General features: G+C 35.4%; 1 long non-coding RNA gene across 1 annotated transcript in view; it reads right to left on the bottom strand.

Annotated features, from left to right (window-relative positions):
- Window positions 1-21375, bottom strand: part of LOC119038667 (uncharacterized) — a 30596-nt gene extending 9221 nt beyond the window's left edge. The window contains exons 1-3 of the long non-coding RNA XR_008391505.1: window positions 21264-21375; window positions 20387-20417; window positions 1288-1373 (exon numbers count right to left, since the gene is read on the bottom strand). This is a non-coding gene — a long non-coding RNA (uncharacterized LOC119038667). The remainder of the gene's footprint in view (window positions 1-1287; window positions 1374-20386; window positions 20418-21263) is intronic.
- Window positions 21376-21712: the final 337 nt, after the last annotated feature.

The raw sequence follows: 21712 nt of genomic DNA, 5'->3' as shown, positions 1-21712 counted from the left end.
TATTTCCAAGCCTTCCTTGTAGATGAGGTGTAACCATGTGACTAGTTTATAACTGGCTTGACATAAGAGAAATGTTGAGTGGCAGCTTCAACAAAATTTATTTGAAACTAGCTGATGCGCATACCTTGCTCTTTTTGCTCCCAACCTCCATTTTACGACTTGGAATCGGTTGTGCAGGCTGGTGCTCTCCGGCTGATATCTTGGGCCATGAAGAAGAGACCCACACTCAGAGCCATGAGCTAAAAGGAACTATGTCTACAAGGGTTTTTTTCTAATATACTTATTATAACAGTGAACTGTCTACCTCCAGTGTCCTTTTGCATACAAAACAACTACAACAAACCTCTTCATTTAAGTCATTGCAAACTGAGGTTCTTTACTTACTTAATAGTCAAGCCTAAGTGATAGAGATGACTTCTGTATACTGGGTCATAAAATCTGTAAAGAGGGTGCCAGATAAGGCATGTGGAAAAGGGAGTCCAGGAAAACAGTCATGAGTGGATCAAGCAAGGAGATCCAAAGGGGCAAAGGATTTGCTTGGCAAAATGTGGCATGAGATTAAGAGCAAGATTTTTCTTATTTTATAGAATGCATATTTTAACACATGATCCTCAGGGATCTTGGTATTTTTAACCAGTAGCTTTATAAGCTATTGTTAATAATACATTACCTCAAACTTAGCAGCTTAAAATAGCAGTAAATATTTATTATAATGTTTTGAAGGTTAGAAATCTAGTTGGCTTGGGATCAGAATCTCTTAGAAGATGCAGTCAAGATCTTTATGAGGGCTGCAGCCATCCAAAGGCTATGGACTCAAAGTTTCGTTTCAAAATGGCCCATTCACATGCCTGGATGTTGGCAGGAAGCCTCAGTTACTTGCCAGGTAGACCTCTCCATGGGACTGCTTGAGTGTCCTTACATCATGGAAGTTGGCCTCCCCTGGAGTGAGTGATCTAGGGAAGTAGAGTGGCCTAGCCTCAAAAGTAGTCTTTTTTCTATATTCTACCATTTACATTGCATATTGTCTATTGTTTATATTGTTCTATTCAGTGTGGAAAGGGAATACATAAGGATGAAAATACCAACAGATGAGAATTACTGGGGGTCATCTTGTTACTTTAGTAAGTTTGAAAAATACAGACGACCCAAAAAAGTCCAGTTGTTGGTGAAGGATAAGTGGGTGTCTTTCTTCTGAGCATAAAAGTATCTTTCTGTAGAATTAAAGGTATAGAAGTAAATGAACTGGAGTAAATATTGTAAAACATTTAGCATTACCACTTTACTCACCTGAAATTGACTTTCTTTATCCTCTGTGACTCTCAGTCCTTGTAGGTCCAATTCAGGACGAAGTTTCCTAAAGGATCCGTTAGTCACTAAAACAAACAAACAAAATGTCTATTATCTCATTTTAATAAAGTACTCACATGGGTGAGTACTTTATTAAAACATCTCTCTGAATGTTTTATGTATACAAATCTTTTTTAACCACCCAAATTGCACTTCCTTTCATAATAGAATTCAATTTTAGTTCATATCAACATCAATTGAGCACCAACTATGCGTGAGGAATCACGGTCTCTTCAGAAGTTTAGAGTCCAAAGTAGAAGTCATTTAAATGTAAATAAATATATTCAGCAGCATTCACCAAATACAATAACAGGAAAATGCACTGGGTCTCAGGTGGTCTTTGTCATTCTTTCAAGCCTGCATATAGGACTACCCACATAGGTTTCAAAAATTACTAAGGTTTTAATCAATCAGTTATTGATTTGTTAAAACTTCAGTAATTTTCAAGGGCTTTTTCTCAATCAAAATCTTGAAGTTGTTAAATTAATGAAACAGGAAAGCCATTAGATTGAAGCAGTACTAATGCCTTAGCAGCCAAAGTAACCAAACCAAACCAAACCTAAGCTTCGTGGTTAAGAAATCAAACCCTGAAGACAACCAATCATAAAGAGCCTTCTAGGCTTTCCCAGAAAAGGCAACCACTTAATCAAATAATTTCCTTGCTTTGCTTCTGTCTGTGGAATGCTTTTAACTACTTCTGGTTTGGAGCTGCCTAATTGGAATAGATGTTTGCTCAAATAAACTCCTAAATATTTTGGAATGCCTCAGTTTATCTTTTAACAGAGCAAAACCTCAGTAGTGTTCTGTGAGATATTAATGGGTATAGCTATTTTGATTTTTTCCTGATAATTCCCCTTTAAAAAGAGTGGTCACCTGCAGGACCACGTGGGTTCCACCACTGCTACACTGGCACTATCTACCTAGCAACTGGTGCCACACTTTGTCTTCTGTTGTTGTTATTAGTCTAAGGTAGGTGTCTCATCTGATAATTTCTGCATGTATCTATGGTGTTATGCAGTGTCAACTGTGTACTTGCCTATGAATCAAATATTGAGAGTTTCTAAGTGCAATTATGTTTCACAAGTCTCTCTCATGACTTCCGTTAATCCAAGTCTATTTCTCCTGAGCTCCAATCACTGTCTCATCACTAAGGTATACTTTTTAAAGTACTGTATTTCCAAATGTGTTTAAGAAATTCAGACCTAAACATACTAGAACATTTGTGCTCAGAAAACCCAACAAGTTTGGGTTTTAAACCAAACTCTATCACTCACCACCTAGTAAAATGAGCTGACTACCAGTTACACTTGTCATTCATCATATCCTAGGCATTCATAAGAACACAGATCCCTGTCTTTAGGTAATTACAGTCCAGAGGAAGCATTCCTTTCTTCTAACCACATTCTGACAACAAATCAAAATGACTATTTCCCAGAATTATAGAACTTTAGAATAAAAAGGTTGATGGAGATCATTTAAGTCCCCATTTAATACCTGAACATTAGAGAGAGTATTGTGTTGCATATTCAGAAAGCAATGATAAAATTATGATTACAACTTACAATAGATTGTATCACCATTTCCAAAGTATTCACTTCCCTTTCCTATAAAAGGATTAATTCCACCCTTTGCAGTATAACATGCAGTGTCTCTTGCAAGAGAAGTATGTATCTCCACCTTAGTGACATTGGGCTTGGCTATGTGCTTTATTTGGCCATTGGCATGTGAGAAAACATTGTATATGCCATGATCAAGCAGAAGCTTTAATAGTTACATGGTTTTGTTCCCTTATTCTTCTTCTGACACTTGCTCAAATGTCCTGAAGGGAACAGCTCCTTCAGCCTAGAACAAAGGGGACAGACACTCCAAAGAAGAAACACATCTGATCCATCTTTTCAGATGTCAACAACATAAAAACAAACTTTGTTTATTTTTGGTGTTGTGAGCCTTGAGATTTTATAGTTATTTATTAGTAGAGCAAAGTTGAATACTTCAGAATATAAAATCAAAAAGGATAAGTAATTTGCTCAAATTTACACAATTAGGTAGCTAAATGGCAGAACCAGAATGAAATCTCAGATCTTTTCTCATCTAGTCCAGTATTTTCTCCAAATCTCAAAGCTTCTTAAATGACCAATGTAAACATCTACACAGTATATTTTACTGAGATATTGACAACATCCCCCAAAGCCATTTGCTCCATAACAACAGCTTTGTCCAGTTATTTTTTCCTTATATGGCAAGGGCAAATAATATGCCGTGATAATCCATGAAGTTTGAACTCACTGTGGTCACTACTGACCACACTAACCAGGAGCTGTCCCTCTTAATGTAAACTGGGTGGTGTGAAGTTGGAGATTGATAGAGGTTTTCCTTTTTTCGTCTGTTCACGTTGTCCTGGTCATCTTCAAGTGCCTGTTATCTGGGCTGAGATAAAGGATTCTAGCAACAGTTCTATTGTGTTAGTCTTATCTTAGGAACATATGACCTCTTTCACACTTGGAGTTCCTAAGTAGGACTTTAAAAGTGATGGCAAATTCTGTTAATACTTCACACCTGTTTTGCATCCTCTCCAGTAAAAATGTCAAGAAGCTTCAAGAAGCTCACTCTACTACAGGGCCACTTCATGCTTGTTTTACTTGCTCCTGTAGTCATTTCCCATCCAGAGTACTATAAAAAATTTATGTCTTCAATAAACCCTTCCAGTTAAAACTAGAAGCATCTATCTACTGACTATGCTATCGTTTGGATCTTCACACCTTATTTGAACTATATGCCATAGACTTTCTATATTCAACTCAATGTGTGTTCTGTATTTACTTTTGGATGATTCTTAGACTTGTCATCATATTAGACTATTAAAATGGGAATGTGTCTAGTGCTGCAGACCTTAACAGGCATTCAGTATATCCTGAGTTGTACTGAAGATGATCAATTAGACTTGTTTTATGAGGATTTATTGCTCTTTCAAAATTAAAATCTGAGTTTGGTAAAGTTTAAAGATATATAAATAATATAAAGTGAAGGAGATCTGGGGTTGAGTAATCATTGTACTAAACAATATGAACCATTCATTTAGGAAATAGATTGAGTTTTATTCTGACCTATAAGAAGCCTTTATCTTAGTTTTCATGATAATGTCAAAATATAATTTACTGCTCTATATCTGATATTGTACTCAAAAGATAAATTCCCAGTGGAATAGAGACTTAAATATAAAAATTAAAAGCATAGAACATTTAGAAGAACACAAAAGGAAATCCTTTCTAACTTTTGAGTATAGAAGGCTTCTCAAATGTGACTCAATTTAGAGGCCATAAGAATGTCAATCAATTTAATAACATTTAAAAGAAAATATACACATGACAAAAAAAGTTTTCTGCTTAAATTGTAAAATGCTGTTTTCTAATATATAAAGAACTATTAAAAATCAATAATAAATAATGACAACCCTTTATGCACCCAACATAGAAGCACCTAAATATGCAAAGCAAATCTTGATAGCAAAGAGGGAGAGATCGACAGAAACACAGTTATAGTAGGGGATTTTAATACCCCATTGACTTCAATGGATGGCTATTCCAGACAGAACACTAACAAGGAGACAGTGGTCTTAAACTACACACTAGATCAAATAGGTTTAACTGATATCTTCAGAGCATTTTTCCATTAAAGAGCAGACTATACATACTTTTCAAGTACACATGGAATGTTTCCTAGGATAGACCACATATTAGGACACAAAGCAAATGTCACTGAGAAGACTGAAATCATAGCAAGCATATTCTTTGACCAATATGCTATGAAACTAGAAATCAGTCATAAGAACACTGAAAAACATACAAAAACATGATAGATAAATAACATGTAATTGAACAAAGAATGGGTCAACAACCAGATCAAGGAAGAAACCAAAAGATACACATTAAAATAAATGTAATAAGGACACAACAATCCAAAATCTGTGGGACCTTGGGAAAGCAATCCTGAGAGGGAAATTCATAGCATTATAGGCCTATCTCAAAAAACAAGAAAAAGCTCAAATAAACATTTAACTTCATACCTAAAAAAACCTGAAAAAGAACAACAAAACCCAAAGTGAGTGGGAGAAAGGAAAAAGTAAAGATCAGAACAGAAATAAATAAAAGAATGTAAAAAACACTATGAAAAAAGATCAATGAATCCAAGAGCTGGTTCTTTGAAAATATAAACAAAACTGACACACCTCTAACAAGACATATCAAGAAAAAAAAAGAAAGAACCCAAATAAATTAAAATCAGAAATGAAGGAGGAAAAGTGACAACTGACGCCAAAAAAAATACAAAGGATTGTAAGAAAACATTATGAAAAACTCTATGCCAACAAACTGGACAACATGGACAAAATGGATAAATTCCTAGAAACATACAGTCTTCCAAAACTAAATCAGGAAGAATCAGATAATCTAAATAGACAGATCACATCTAATGAAATTGAAGCAGTAATCAAAAAACTTCCAAAAAACAAAAGCCCTGTACCAGACAGCTTCACAGGTAAATTTTACCATACATTTTGAGGAGAACTACAATGTCTCCTTCTGAGACTATTTCATAAAATTCAAGAGAAGGGAAGGCTCCCAAACTCATTTTACAAGGCCAGCATTATCCTAATTCCACGACCAGATAAAGATACTATAAAGAAAGAAAATTATAGGCCAATATCCCTGATGAACACATACACTAAAATCCTCAACAAAATATTAGCAAAACAAATACAGCAATGCGTTAAAAAGAGCATATACCATGATCATGTGGGATTTATAATGGGAATGCAAGTTTGATACAACATTTGCAAATCCATAATGTAATTCACCACATAAACAAAATGAAAGATAAAAACCACATGATCATATCAATAGATGCAGAAAAAGCATTTGAGAAAATCCAGGACCATTTATGATAAAAACTCTCAGCAAAGAGGAATTAGAGGGAACATACCTAAACATAATAAAGACCATATATGACAAACCCACTGCCAGCATCATACTCAATGGGCAAAAACTACAAGTGTTACTCTTAAGATGGGGAACAAGACAGGGATGTCTGCTTTCACCTCTCATTCAAAATAGTACTGGAAGTCCTAGCCACAGCAATCAAACAAGAAGAAATAGAAGTCATACAAATGGGAAAGGAAGAAGTAAAACTGTCTTTGTTTGTGGATGATGTGGTACTGCACATAGAGAACTATACAAAGAGTCTACCAAGAAACTATTAGAACTGATAAATGAATTCTGCAAAGTAACAGGGTACAAAATCAATATCCACAAATCGGTTGCATTTTTATATGCCAATAATGAACGAACAGAAAAGAAAATTAAGAAACAATCCCATTCACAATTGCTTCAAAAATAATAAAATACCTAGGAATAAACCTAACCAAGGGTGTAAAAGGCTTGTACTTGGAAAATTATAAGACACCAAAGAAATAAATTGAAGAAGATACAAATAAGTGGAATCACATATGTCCATACTACCCAAAATGGTTTATAGATTCAATGCAATTCCTATCAAGATTTAAATGACGTATTTCGCAGAACTAGAACAAATATATCAGAAATGTATATGGAACAACAAAACGCCCCACACAGCAGTAGCAATCCTTAGAAAGAAAGTCAAGTTGGAGGAATCACACTACCTAATATCAAACTATACGACAAGGCCATAGTAATCAAAATAGCATAGTACTGGCATAAAAACAGACACATGGATCAATGGAACAGAATAGAGAGCCCAGAAATAAACCCACACCTTTATAGTCAACTAATATTTGACAGAGGAAGCAAACACATACAATGAGCTAAAAATAGTTTATTCAATAAAAGGTGTTGGGAAAATTGGATAAGTACATGCTGATTAATGAAACTAGATCAGCTATTTACACCACACACAAAAATAAATTCAAAATGGATAAAAGACTTAAATGTTAGACCTGAAACCATAAAAATTCTAGAAGAAAACACAAGCAGCAAAATTTCAGACATTGCTTGTAGCAATATTTTATCAGGTATATCTCCCCAGGCAAGGTAAACAAAAGAAAAAATAAACAAATGGTACTACATAAAACTAAAAAGTTTTTGCATGACAAAGGAAATGATCAACAAAATAAAAAGACAGCCCACAGAATGGGAGAACATATTTATAATTTTATAAAGAACTTATAAAACTTAACACCAAAAAAACAAACAAACCAATTAAAAAATGGGCAAAGGACCTGGATAGATATTTCTCCAAAGAGGACATACAGATGGCCAATAAATGTATGAAAAAATGCTCAACACCACTAATCATCAGAGAAATGCAAATTTAAACCACAATGAAATATCACCTCACAGCTGTCAGAATGGCTGTCATTGATAAATAAACAAATAACAACTGCTGACCAGGGTGTGGAGAAAGGGGAATGCTTTTGCACTATTGGTGAGAATGCAATTGGTGCAGCCTCTGTGGAAAGCAATATGAAGATATCTCAAAAAATTAAAAATGAATCTGCCTTTTGACCCAGTACTCCCACTTCTGGGAATATATCCAAAGGAACCAAAACACTATTTCAAATGAATATAAGCACCCCTATGTTCATTGCTGTATTATTTATAATCACCAAGGTATGGAAGCAGCCCAAGTGTCTATTTTTACCTTTTGCAACAGTAGAATGGACCTGGAGAACATGCTAAGTGAAATAAGCCAGTGAGAGAAAGACAAATACCATGATTTTACTCATATGTGGAAGCTAATGAACAAACTGAACTAAAAAGCAAAACAGGGACAGACTCACAGATGGAGAGCAGAATGACAGCTAGTGGGGGGAAGGTGAAGGGGTGCAGGGATTGAGCAAAAAGGTAAAAGGACTCATTGGACATGGACAGGCATGGTGATTGCTGAAGAGAGGGGGTTTTAAAGATACTAAATAGTAGTGGAAAAATACAATAAAGATTGAATTTAAAAAATTACAACCCCAAAGTGGGCAAATTATATGAACAGATTGTTAAGAAATAGAAATATGAATGATTATTAAACATATGATTATACACCAACCTCATTTATTATAAGATACAAATATAAGGTACAAATTAAAATTACATTCAGATATTATATTTTATCTAGAAGATTGGCAAAATTTCAATGGTTTGAAAATATACCTATGGGGTATATACCTATGGGGTTTAAATTTGGACAACTGCTATGATAATTTGTCAACATTAACAAATTAATAAATGCATACAGAAATTGTTCCAGTAATGTTATTTTTGAGGATTTATTTGACCACTATACTTGCGTATTTGCAAAAGGATATTTGTACAAATATTAATTGACTCATTGTTTATAACAGCAAAATAATGGAAACAACCTATATGTATACCAATAGAAAACTTTCTATCAATTATGGTATATCCTTACCACTAAATACTCTAAAACTATGAAAAAGAGAATAAGAAAACTTTATGTACAATATGGAGAGACTGCCAAGGAATATTATTCAGTGAAAATATATAGGGGTGGGGGCAAAGAACAAGGATAAAGACATACCTCTATCTTTACCTCTGAAGTCTTCATACCTCTATCTTTACATACCTCTGAAGTCTTCATAACTTTCAGTTTTTCAACTATCCAAAAAAAAATTAGTACAAATAGAAGAGACAGTGTAAAGGGTCAGCAGAGTTAAAACGAAGTTAGGAAAACAGGTTAGTTAAGTTAGTTTTCAAATTCTGCTTGACTTTAATACAAGAACAACCTTAGATATTTTTATTCCTTTCCTTCTTAAAACTCACTGTAGAGAAATGGTGTGGGCTAAATCGATGTTGCATCTCACAATGTTGCTAAGTGAAATCCCAGTGAAGCATGTTCTAACACACTTGAAATATATGGACCCTGAACACTACTTTCTGGCACCTTCTTAAGAGTAAGTATGTGAAAAAAAATTTCTGGACCTAGCAATTTATGTTTTGGTAGTCTGATACATTTCCTACAGTGTCTGAAAATGCAGTGGCATTTTGCACTTCTTTTCTTGGCAAAAGCCATAGTGGTGAGATAGTCTATTTCCACCCATATGCTTTCACACTTGATGGCTACATTGGAGGAGGACAAGTGCTATGTTTCTTTAGAAATTATTATGGATCCATGATTAAAAAATATTTAAATACAAGGGGGTAGAGATTTTTTCTCATGATGAGCACTATCCAAGTGCCTCATTGAAAAAACTATTTGGTTAAAAATAATTTTAAAAAAAGAAGAGCCTTGCAATAAATGTTAATGGATTCAAGAATATATACAATAATCATATGCTTTAAGTCTCTATGGTGTGCAAAACAAAATTATAGGCACAAAGAGAGACAGAGAGATTAGTGGTATATGATCTCTGCCCAAAGAGCTTCAATTTAATACATAAAATAAAGTATGTAGACAGTTCATAAAAATATGAAGCAGAATGTTTTAAGTCGTAAGGGGCAGATTTACGTAGTGCAGAAAAATCACTTCCACATGGATAGTTGCAATGTCAAGAAAAGTAAGTATTACGAAGTAAAAATTTGTGATCATTCTTTAAATGTTGTGTAAGAAAGAAGAAGATGCTGAGAACTAATGAAGAAAAGTTCCCTATCTCTACCAAAGCCTGGACAAAATATCCCCCACAATTCACCAACTTCCTTTTTGTATGGCAATTCTTTTCTCCCAGAGAAACTTTGTAGCTACTGACCTGGGATGTCTTAAGACCAAGAAATTCTTTGGAGTCGTCTAATTTCAAAAATCATCTGTCTTCAATTTGTACTACAAACTACTAGGCCTCTACAAACAAGCATCTCATAAGTAAGATTAGTTGACATACTAGTTGGTCACTTCAAAGTCCTATCAACTCTGTATCAAGGGAAAACATTCCATTTCAAAACCTGCTAAGACAGGCACAGCCACAGGACCTTCTGGGATTTCAGGGAAGTACCCGCCCTGAGCAAAGCCAGAAGCAAACAAGAGGCCACTCCCACCTGCCTCCCCATAACATCTTTTCATCTGGTAGCAAACTTTAGTACTTTTGGAAATTTAAATTTGGTGAGCTAATAAATATGAAAACAGGAAAGTACTTCCTGAGACAAATGCATATTTTTACCACAGTATGAGAAAAGCAGTCATAGCAAGTCCCAGAACAGACAATCTAAAATACAGGGTCCTGAAGAAGTAACGCTTGCTTGTGTGTGGTTGGTAGGGTAATAATATGGATGTAATAATTTGTAGTTTTTATTTGAATGTTTCACCTAAAATGTCATATAATGTGCCTGAATGTGATATTATTGTGTTATGGAATCACATGCTTAAAAGATTCTGGAATGAAAAAGGGGCATTATTTGTGCCAGACCCCTGTAATTGCCAGGAAAAGACTGTCTAACTAAAAGGCACAGTTTGGTGAAGCTACATTTCCACAGCCTGTTATTAAATCTGAACAAACTAGCTTCAGGTTGCTGTTATTTTGAAATCAGAATATATAACCTTATGTATAAATAGAGCTTCAGTAGCCATTTCCAAATACTATGACCATGAAACACCTCTAAAATTGGAATATAGTAAATTTGGAATTTACATAAATTAATTCTTATATTAAGGCAGATACAGCAAAATAAAAGACGGATGAGAAATACTTTTTAAAGTAAACTATATAAGAATTATGCTAAAGGTGATCTAATTTCATACCAGAGAATCATTCACACAGGTACTCTGATGTTCATCTCAGTTCTAGTGTGCCTCTCTTTGAACTTGTCTGGAGGACACTGGGCAAATAGTGACATTCTTCAGCAGTTATCTAGTCACCCCCACAGAATTCATCTTTCTTTCCTCCCCTTCGGGCTCTCTCCCTGCTGTCCCTCTGCTTGGTCTCTCACTCCATTCACACTGTTCTTTCAGTGTCAACATTATGAATTCTCCCATCAAACTTTAAACTTGTAAGCAGTACTTTTATTACTGAGTTTTTGATTATACACCCTGTTAAGAGTTACATTTTCATTAAAGAGTAAAAGTTACCAAAGTCCAACATGTGCTTGCCGTTATTTTCAAAGTAATCTACAGAAAACATTTAAGACTGCAAACCAGCAAGCTAGCAGCCCAAAGTATACACTACATGGACTTGCTGCTTTCTTGCAATGGAAACCTTCACTTTCATACAGTAAGCATATTTTCTTCTGACTTCGCTTGGTTCAGCTTAAAATAGGAAAGGACCCATAGCACCACCACCACCAACACACTTCAGTTTTGAACTGAGCACAGCAATTGTGCAAGATGGGGTTTCTGCCCTCCAGGGAGGCAGACAACATCAAAATGCCTTTATGCTACGAAGATTAAAAAACATCCTGGAGTAGAGCTGAGAGAATCCTTAAGAGTGTTTAGAAGTTACCTACAAGGGAGCTCCCAAAAGACTGGCAGCTGATTTCTCAACAGAAACATTTTAGGCCAGAAGAGACAGCCTAAAATATTCAAAAATATTTAATGGCATAAAATATTCAAAGTGATGAAAAGCAAGGACCTATAATCAAGACTACTTTACTCATCAAAGATATTATTTAAAATTGAAAGAGAAATAAAGAGCTTTCCACACAAGGAAAACCTGAGGAGTTCATTATCACCAAAACAGTATTGTAAGAAATGTTAAAGGGTCATCTTTAAGAAGAAGAAAAAAATACAAAAGAACATGGTTAAAGAATAAAATGTCAATAAATATGTACCTATCAATAATAACTGTAAATATAAATGGCTTCAATCTTCTAATCAAAAAACACAGGATAGCTGAATGGATAAATAAACACATATATACACATGCGCTGTCTACAGAAGACCCACCTCACAACAAGATACACACAGACTAAAAGTAAAGGAATAGATAAAAATTTTTTATGCAAATGCAAATGAAAAAAAAAGCCAAGGGAATAGTAATTATATCTGACAAAACAGACTTTAAAACAAAGGCTATAGCAAGAGACAAAAAAGGACACTACATAATGATAAAGGGTACAATCCAACAAAAGGATATAACCCTAGTAAATATTTATGCACCCAACATAAGAGCACATAAATATATACAGCAAATCTTGATGGACATAAAGAGAGAGACTGATAGTAATACAGTCATTGCAGGGGACTTTAATCCCCATTGATATTAATGGATAGATCAACCAGATAGAAAATCAACAAGGATACAGCAGCCATAATGAAACATGAATCAGATGTCTTTAACTGATACCTTCAAAGCATTTTATCCCAAAGGAGTAGAATATACATTCTTTTCAAGTACACATGGAATATTTCCTAGCATAGGCCACATGTTAGGACACATAACAAGTCTCAATAAATTTAAGATGGAAATTATGTAAAGCATCTTAACTGATCATAATGCTATGAAACAGGGAATCAGTCACACACACACAACAAAAACACAACTGAAAAGTATGCAAAGACATGGAGGCTAAATAACATATATTACCAAACAGTGACTGGGTTGACAATGACATCAAGGAAGAAATAAAAGAAATCAAATGAATCTGAGAATACAGCAACCCAAAATCTATGGGACACAGTGAAAGCAGCCCTAAGAGGGAAATTAATAGCATTACAGGCCTATGTCAATAAATAACAAAAACAATAACAAAAACCCCAAATACACAATCTAACTTTACACTTAAAGGAACTCTAAAAACAACATCAACAACAACAAACAAAGCCCAAAGTGAGAACAAGGAAGGAAATAATAAAGATCAGAGCAGAAATAAATGAAATAGAGTTAAAAAAAAGACACAACTCTTTAATCTTATTCATCAAGAAAAAGAGAGGACCTAAATAAATAAAATTTGAAATAAAAGAAGTAATAACTGATACCAAAGAATTACAAAAGACTATAAGAAAATATTACAGACAACTATGTGCCAACAAATTGGACAATCTGGAAAAAATGAATAAATTCCTAAAAACATACAAACTTCTAAAACTAAATCAGGAAGAATCTGAATAAACAGAATACAACTAATGACTTTGAAGCAGTAATGAAAAAACTCCCAACAAACAAAAATCCTAGACTAGATGGCTTCATAAATAAATTTTACCAAACATTCAAAGAACTAACACCTATCCTTCTCAAACTATTCCAAAAAATTCAAGGGTAGAGAAGACTCCCAAGCTCATTTTACAAGGCTAGCATTATCCTAATTCCAAAATCAGATAAAGACACGATAAAGAAAGAAAATTATAGGCCAATATCCCTGATGAACATAGATTTAAAATCCTCAACCAAATATTAGCAAAACAGATCCAGCAATACATTTAAAAGATTATACACCATGGTCGAATGGTATTTATTCCAGGGATGCAAGATACAATATCAATAAATGTGACAAACTATATAAGCAAAGTAAAGGATAAAAATCATATGATCATATCAATAGATGCAGAAAAACATTTGATAAAATCTAGCACTATTTATGATAGAAACTCTCAGCAAAATAGAAATAGAGGGAATATATCACAATGTAATTAAGGCCATATATGACAAACCCACAGCCAACATCAATAAAGACACTCAATGAGAAAAAACTAAAAGCATTTTCCTTAAGATAGGAAAAAAGACAGCAATGACCATTTCACCACTCTTATTCAACATTGTACTGGAAGTCCTATCCACAACAATTAGACAAGAAGAAATAAAAGGCATCCAAATTGGAAAGAAAGAAGCAAAACTGTCTTTATTTGCAGATGACTGATACTATACATAAAGAACCCCAAAGATTCCATCAAGAAACTATTGTACTAGAACAGCTCAATGAATTCATTAATGTAGAGAGATACAAAATAAATATCCAGAAATCAGTTGCATTTTTATACAACAATAATAAACTATCAGAAAGGAAGACTAAGAAAACAATCCCATTCCCAATTGTTTCAAAAAGAATAAAATACTTAGGAATAAACCTAACCAATGGTGTGAAAGACCTGTACTCAGAAAATTATAAGACACTGAAGAAGATATAAATAGGTGGAACATGTACTGTATTCATGAATAGGAAGAATTAATGTCATTAAAATGTCCATACTACCCAAAGAAATCTATAGATTCAATGCAATTTTTATCAAGATTCCAATGGCATATTTCACAGAACTAGAACAAATATTCCAAAAATGTATATGGAACCACAAAAAATCCCAAAGAGCCACGGCAATCTTGAGAAAGGAGAACAAAGTTGAAGGAGTCACACTACCTGATATCAAACTATATAACAAGGCCATAGTAATCATAACATCATGGATGGTACTGGCATAAAAATAGACATATAGATCAATGGAACAGAACAGAGAGCCTAGAGTAAACCCATGCCACTATGGTCAATAAATATTTGATGAAGGAAGCAAGAACATACAATAGATAAAGGTAGTCCATTCAAAAGAAATGGTGTTGGGAAAATTGGACAGGTATAGGAAAAAAGAGAGAGAGAAAGAGAGAAACTAGACCACCTATTACACCATACACCAAGAATAAACTCAAAATGGAATAAAGACTTAAATGTTAGGCTCAAAACCAAAAATTCTAGAAGAAACATAGGAGGTAAAATTTTAGGCATTTCTCATAGCAATATTTTTTTTCTGATATAGCTCCTCGAGTAAAGGAAACAAAAGAAAAAATAAATTTTATTCTATTTATTCTTTTGGGACTACATCAAACCAAAAAATTTTTGCATGGCAAAGGAAACCATCAGCAAAATGAAAAGACAACTTAGTGAATGGGAGAACATAGTCACCAATGATACATCTGATAAAAGGTTAATATCCAAAATATATAAAGAACTAGAAAATTGAACACCCCCAAAAACAAACACTCCAATTTAAAAAGGGGTAAAGGACCTGAATAGACACCTCTCCAAAGAGGACATACAGATAGCCAAGAGACATGAAAATATGCTCAATTATCAGAGAAATGCAAATAAAACCACAATGAGATATTACCTCACAGCCATCAGAATGTCTATTATCAGTAAATTACAGACGAGTGTTGGCAAGGATGTGGAGCAAGGGGAACAACCTTTATGCACTGTTGCTGAAATGCAGATTGGTTGGCAGGAATGCAGCCAATGTGGAAAGCACTATGGAATTACCTCAAAAATTAAGAATGGAACTTCCTTATGACCTAGGAATTTCACTTCTGGAAATAGATCCAAAGAAAACCAAAACACTAACTTGAAAGAATATATGCACCCCTATGTTTTTTGCAGCATTATTTATAATAGCCAAGATTTGGAAATAGGCCAAGTGCCCTGCCCATCAGTAGCTGTGTGGATAAAAAAGCTGTGGCACATTTACACAATAGAATGCTACTCAGCCATAAAAAAGAAGGAAATCTTACCTCTTCTGACATCATGGATGAACCTGGAGAATGTTATGTTAAGTGAAATAAGCCAGTCAGAGATAGGCAAATACCACATTATTTCTCTGATGTGAAATCTAATGAACAAAATAAACTATTGAACAAAATAGAAACATACTCATAGGTAGAGAGAACAGAATGATAGCTGTCAGAGGGGAGGAGAACTGGGGCTGATTGAAAAAGGTGAAGGGATTACACAACAACAACAAAAACCTTATAGACATAGACACGATATAGTGAGGGAAAGGGGGTGGGAAAGATACAAGAGAGTAAAGGGGGGATAAATGGTGATGGAAGGAGACTTGGGATAGTGAAACATAATACAATATACTGATGATGTATTATAGAACTGCACACTTGAAACCAATAAAATTAGTAATTTTATTAACCAATGTCACCCCAATAAATTCAGTTTTTTAAAGGGAAAAATTACATTTAGAGGAAGGAAGATTTGGTACCAAGTTCTAATATAAAACAGGGAATTCATTTTATTTCTGTTCCTGGTATACATTCTTTTTTTTTTAATTTTTTAAAATTATGCCACCATGGTATATATATAGTTCTTCTCTCCCCCCTCTTCCTTTCCCTACATTTGTTCATCCTCTCTCCCTCTTTCACCCTTTTTAAATAATATTTAGCCACCTCGAAGTGTTACTAGAAGGATTCATCAGTATGCTAAGTGCTTTAAAGATTAAAAGCAAAATATAAATACTTAAGTTTTACTATAAAAGTTCAATTAAATGAGCTCACAGCATGTGATTTAAATGGAATGCATGTAAATACACAACCCACAGTAGCCAATTAAAGAAGCTCCAGCTAAAACTCATAACCCACATGACACTAAACCTTTGATATCCTAGAATGTTTCAGAGCTAAAAATTTCTCAGAGATCATTCAGTGCAAGTCTTTCATTCTACAGACTGAGAAAAGGGAAGTCACAAATGATAGTCCAAGGCACACAGATGGGTAGAGACGGACATGGGACAAGTTTTCTTAGTGCTCACTAGTGCTTCTAACATCACACCATGCTAACTACCCAATGCCAAATATGTGAAAGAAAATAGCGTGTTCAAATATTCAAATTTAAATAACAAGTTGAATTGTTCACATTTGTTGCCACACATCTGGATAATGGTATATACAGATATACCGATTTAAGATTGAATTTTTTTCATTCAGTAGAAGTATCCTATAGACACATCTTGATTCGTATTTGTCTATCTGAAATCATTTTCCCATCGGAAAAGTAGTTGTAAGGATCTATATCTACACTTATGTTCTATGAATCCTCGAAAAATATGCAAGTGCTGCTCTGCAAAGTAGGTAAATATGGGTGAGAGGAGGCATGAGAATATTTTCAGCTGACACCAATCACTAGAGGTGTTGGCAACAATGAGTAAAAATGGTCATTTACACCAATCCTTAAACTGACAGCTCTTCTTTCGCAAACTTCTCAAATGAGACTCATTCTAATTTGAAATTATATCTTTATAAAATTTTAACAGACATGTCAAAGTATCTATTAACACGCTCATAATAAATGCCCAGCACCATTTGGAACATCACACAATCAGTGAGCTCTGGCTCTGGAATGCTGGCACATCTTACCACCAACCCAGTGCATCCGTTCTGGTTTGTGAGGCTGCCTTAAATTCCTTTCAAGTAAATTGGGAACCTCAGACTTTTAGTGGGCATCAGAGTCCCATGGAAGAGCTAGCTAAAAACAGATTTCTGGCACCACTCCCAGAGTTTCTGATTCAGTAGGGCTGGGGAAGACCATCCAAAAATTTATCCATTTGGGATGCGCAAATTTAATTTGCATTTCTAACAAGTTCCCAGATGCTGCTGACTCAACTTAGAACCATGCTTTGAGGACCAGTGGGTTAAAAAAAAAAAACATGCAAATGGAGTCAACAAGTTGTTTAGCTCTCCTCAGATTAGCTGCCTGGGTAGAAACACCATAAGGGTTCAGAGGGCAGTTGGTAAATAACCAGGTAACATTAATCCCTGAAGACAGGAGTTTACAATGAGTAAGGCTAAAGTTGACCCAGAAGGGTTTTGTTTGATTCACATAGCATTATTTTTCAAATGGAATTTGTTGTCAACTTTTAAAACTCAAAAATTTTTATATAAACATCCCAGACCTGGCTTCTCTCAATGAATCAACTACAATATCTGCCCCGGGTAGACAGGTGCCAGATCAGGAACTAGTCTTCGCGTGACTTGCTTCATTTGCTCAGACTGCCTTTTGCTGCTGCCTGTGTGTTTTTGTGTAATGCAGGTAAAGTTTTCAAGCCTCCAAATATTTTTTGGTCAGTTTAGTTATCTACTGTACACAGCTATATCAGATAAATCAGGCACCACACCACTTGTTCCATTTCAGTGTGTTTCATTTGAGAGCAGCCTACATGCACAAGGAAGGACAAAACAGATTCTCCCAGAGATGGCTGGCATCTTTAGCATTGGTCAGGCACTGTGTTAGTTTTACTTTAGAATAGCTAAATATTATAATGCTTAAGTTTTAAAGCACTTCAGAAATAACAAAAAGCTCAGAAATGATGTGATTTGCTATGTAGAATGAATACACTCAAACATGTAGTTTGATAAATAATGAAATATATTTTCTTTTTTATCTTCTTTTTAAAATAGTTTCTATATCTATGCACTACTTGATTTTATTTTACTCCTCAATTCTTAATTTTCACCCAATCTTTTTACTCTTTCTTAATTTAAAAATTTGATCTATTATATATACTTTTAGAGAATTGTTCAAATCTGTTTTGGAATAACACAGAATTATACTAAGTGAAATAGTCACATTATTCTTCACACATTTATAATGAACTTTTTGTGAGAGGTGTTCAAGTTCTAACTTAGTTAGCTGTGGTCCCAGGACCAGCATCACCTGGGAACTCATTAGAATTATGAAATAGTGGATCCCAACCCACACCTACCAAATCAGAAACCTTGGCATGGGGGTCCAGCAATCTGCATTTTATCAAGTTCCCTGGGTAATTTGGATGCAAAATAAAGTTGAGGACCACTACTCAAACCATCAAATAGGTATGATGAATGTACTTGTACAAATAGTAAAGTATAATGCCAAAAGATTTTGTGAAAGTGACTTCTGAATAATTTTAGAACACAGCTAGTTGGGGGAGGAGGTCAGGAGGTAGTGGGATTAAGCAAAAAGGAAAAAGGACCCACAGACACAGACAACAGTGTAGTGATTGCTGGGGGCGCAGAGTATAAGGGGACTAAATGGTAATGGAAAAAATACAATAAAGATTCAACTAAAAAAATTAAAAATGAAAATAAATAAAATGGTAGCAAAAATAAAATAAAATACAAATTTTTGGTCAATGTCATTCTTCTCTATTTAGTAGTACTCATCAGAACATAAACATTTTGCTTTTGCATCTCTCAGAAGAAAGTTCTGTGTTCTACAATTTGCTTTCACAACTAGCTTTGAGGACTGTAAGTTATATTTTATTTCAGACTGATACAGGAGACCACTATGCTAGTGAAAAGGCAAGAAGATAAACTCAGTGATATTTTGCCTCATCTCTTCTCAATATTCTTAAAAGTCAGATGCCTGTGGTCTGTCACTCAGGCAACTGAGCTGAAGTAGTCTCTTTTATTTATATCTCCAACCATCAGCATGATGGTCTCCTTTTGAATCCAATGCTTCTCAATCTTGGATGCTTTCCAATCATGAGGAAGCTTTTCGAAAAGATCCTGACCTAAGCTCTGTCTGTCCTCAGAGATCCTGGCTTGGTTGCTCTTACATGAGACCAAGGCCACTGGCAGGCTTTGAGTTTTGAAGAGCTTCCCGGGTGATTCTCCTGGGCAGCTGGGATTAAGAAGCCCCCTTTGCTTCCTTCCCCAGCACTGGCAGTCAACTGAAAACCCAATCTCCAGGCTCAGCCCCTCTCTCCCTAGGAAATGTGAAACCACCTCTCCTTATTTGAGGACAGTAAAGTTGAGTATCTAAAAAATCTTGAAGAACTATCATACGAAGTCACTCAGTTTACACCAAATAAAGATAAGAACCAGGCTTTCGAACTCTTTTTACCAAATGATCAGAGCTAAATTCCTTTTTCTTTGACTGTAAATTTTGGGTAATTGGCTTAACTCTCCCCTGGCTCTGGGGTTTAGAGTGAGCCCATTGCAAAAGTCCTGCATTTTGCTGTTTGCTGGACCTCAGCAGAGAAGAGGAGGGGGTAGCACTCTGTTCTCCATTTTACTTTGTGGGCGGGGTGTTGGTACAACCAAATCTAAACACCTTCAGTCTTATTCTGGATTGTTACTTGTGAAAACATGAGATTTGAATCAGAATTCAGAAACAAAATGTTAATTCCTTCTCTGCACCCCCCTCAATACTCCTCATGTTTATTTATTTATTTTTGTAATTCCCAGTATTTTTTGTGACAATGCTCTCTTCCCACTCTTTCCTCATGACAAGCTAAAGGATCTTTGGGTTTTGACCTTCTGGTACAAAAACATGCATCACAGCCATGCTTTTGCAGCTCCTTTTTTTTGATTTAGGGAAGTGGCAAGAATGTGTGGAACAATCACAAAGTTCACATTTCCTCTTATAAACAAACGAAAAGGGCAACTCACCAGGGTTTCTCACTAACTTCAGGGAAATTTTCTTTAAAAAGAAAGAGAGAGAGAAGAATGTTTAAGAAAATATTTAATTTTATGATATCCATAACGACCATGACATTGGGGAACACGCGTTTATTTCCAAAGGTTTGGTAAAATTACTATTTTGCATTATAGCCTTGTGAAGATCTGAGATGGAATCTTGGTTTTATCCTCTAATTGTGTGACTTAGGGAAAAATTATCTAACTTCCCTCAACCTTGTTTTTCTTCTTAAAGTGATCTCACAGGATTATTATGTAGATTAAATTAGATAACACATGTAAAGCATTTGCACAGTGCCTGGCAAGAAGTATAGAGTCAATACAAAGCAATTTATCCTTATTATCGCTCCAGGCAGATTCCCTGAAGGCCATCAGCTCAGGCTACATTTCTCAACCTTTGCTTTGTTTGCAACAAACTGAGGCATTAAACCATTCAAAAACTGTGATTTGAGATGTTTCCACAGCAGATAAAGTTCTAAGCAAAAGGAGAGAAGTAGCACACTCAAAAATCACAGAATATATGAAAATCGCATAAGCAGGCTTTTATAATGCAATATTCACTTTGGAGAAAAATACCCCCCAAAATATGAGGCTGATCGCTCCAAGCAGACCTGCAATCATGGAACACGAGGCCTGGGTCATCAAAAAATGAAGGGTGTGCCTGTCATCCTAACTTCACCGGATCTAGAGGGATGGGACTCACTGAAACCTTGCCACAGTGCATACACTGGAGCAGACAGTACAGGACAAGCCTATGTAAGACTGTGGCGCAGAAGCCTTCAAGAGCACTGTCCCCTGTTGAAGAAGTCAAACCCCCCCCCCCCCGGTCCCCACCCCACCCCCAACTGACCTATTGGCTCAGAGCCTCTGCTGTACCTTCCAGGCAAGCAACAGCTCCACTTCCTGCTACACTCAGGATCCTCCCCAGGGGTTTTCATTCCAAGCCTGCCCTTACTCTTCCTCCAGGGGACTCCTCTAGGCTCACAGTCTGTGGCATTTTATGTCTGTCAGAAGACACTCCAAGAAGAGTGGGAATGAGAACTATTTTAACTCACAAACAAATATGAAAGGGGGATGTGGCTCTGCACTCCCGGATGAAAGAGATCTAGGCTTGTGAATCACTGAAATAGCAGGGAATCAGACAAGAAGGGCCTTGTCCCAGAGTAACAGAGATTAAAATAGGTCTGACCTTTGTCCATGGGATTGTGTGGTCTCAGTCTTAGCTGCTCCAGCTGAGGACTTCTGAGAACCTCCATCTGCATGTTGCGAAACTTATTTCTGGGTCAGAGGGTGGTTTCC

Source organism: Artibeus jamaicensis, unplaced genomic scaffold (genome assembly GCF_021234435.1).
Source record: "Artibeus jamaicensis isolate MK-2021 breed Jamaican fruit bat unplaced genomic scaffold, CSHL_Jam_final contig_387, whole genome shotgun sequence".
Lineage (NCBI taxonomy): Eukaryota > Metazoa > Chordata > Mammalia > Chiroptera > Phyllostomidae > Artibeus > Artibeus jamaicensis.
Note: the sequence above shows the minus strand (reverse complement) of the source record. Positions and strands in the feature narration are given on the sequence as shown.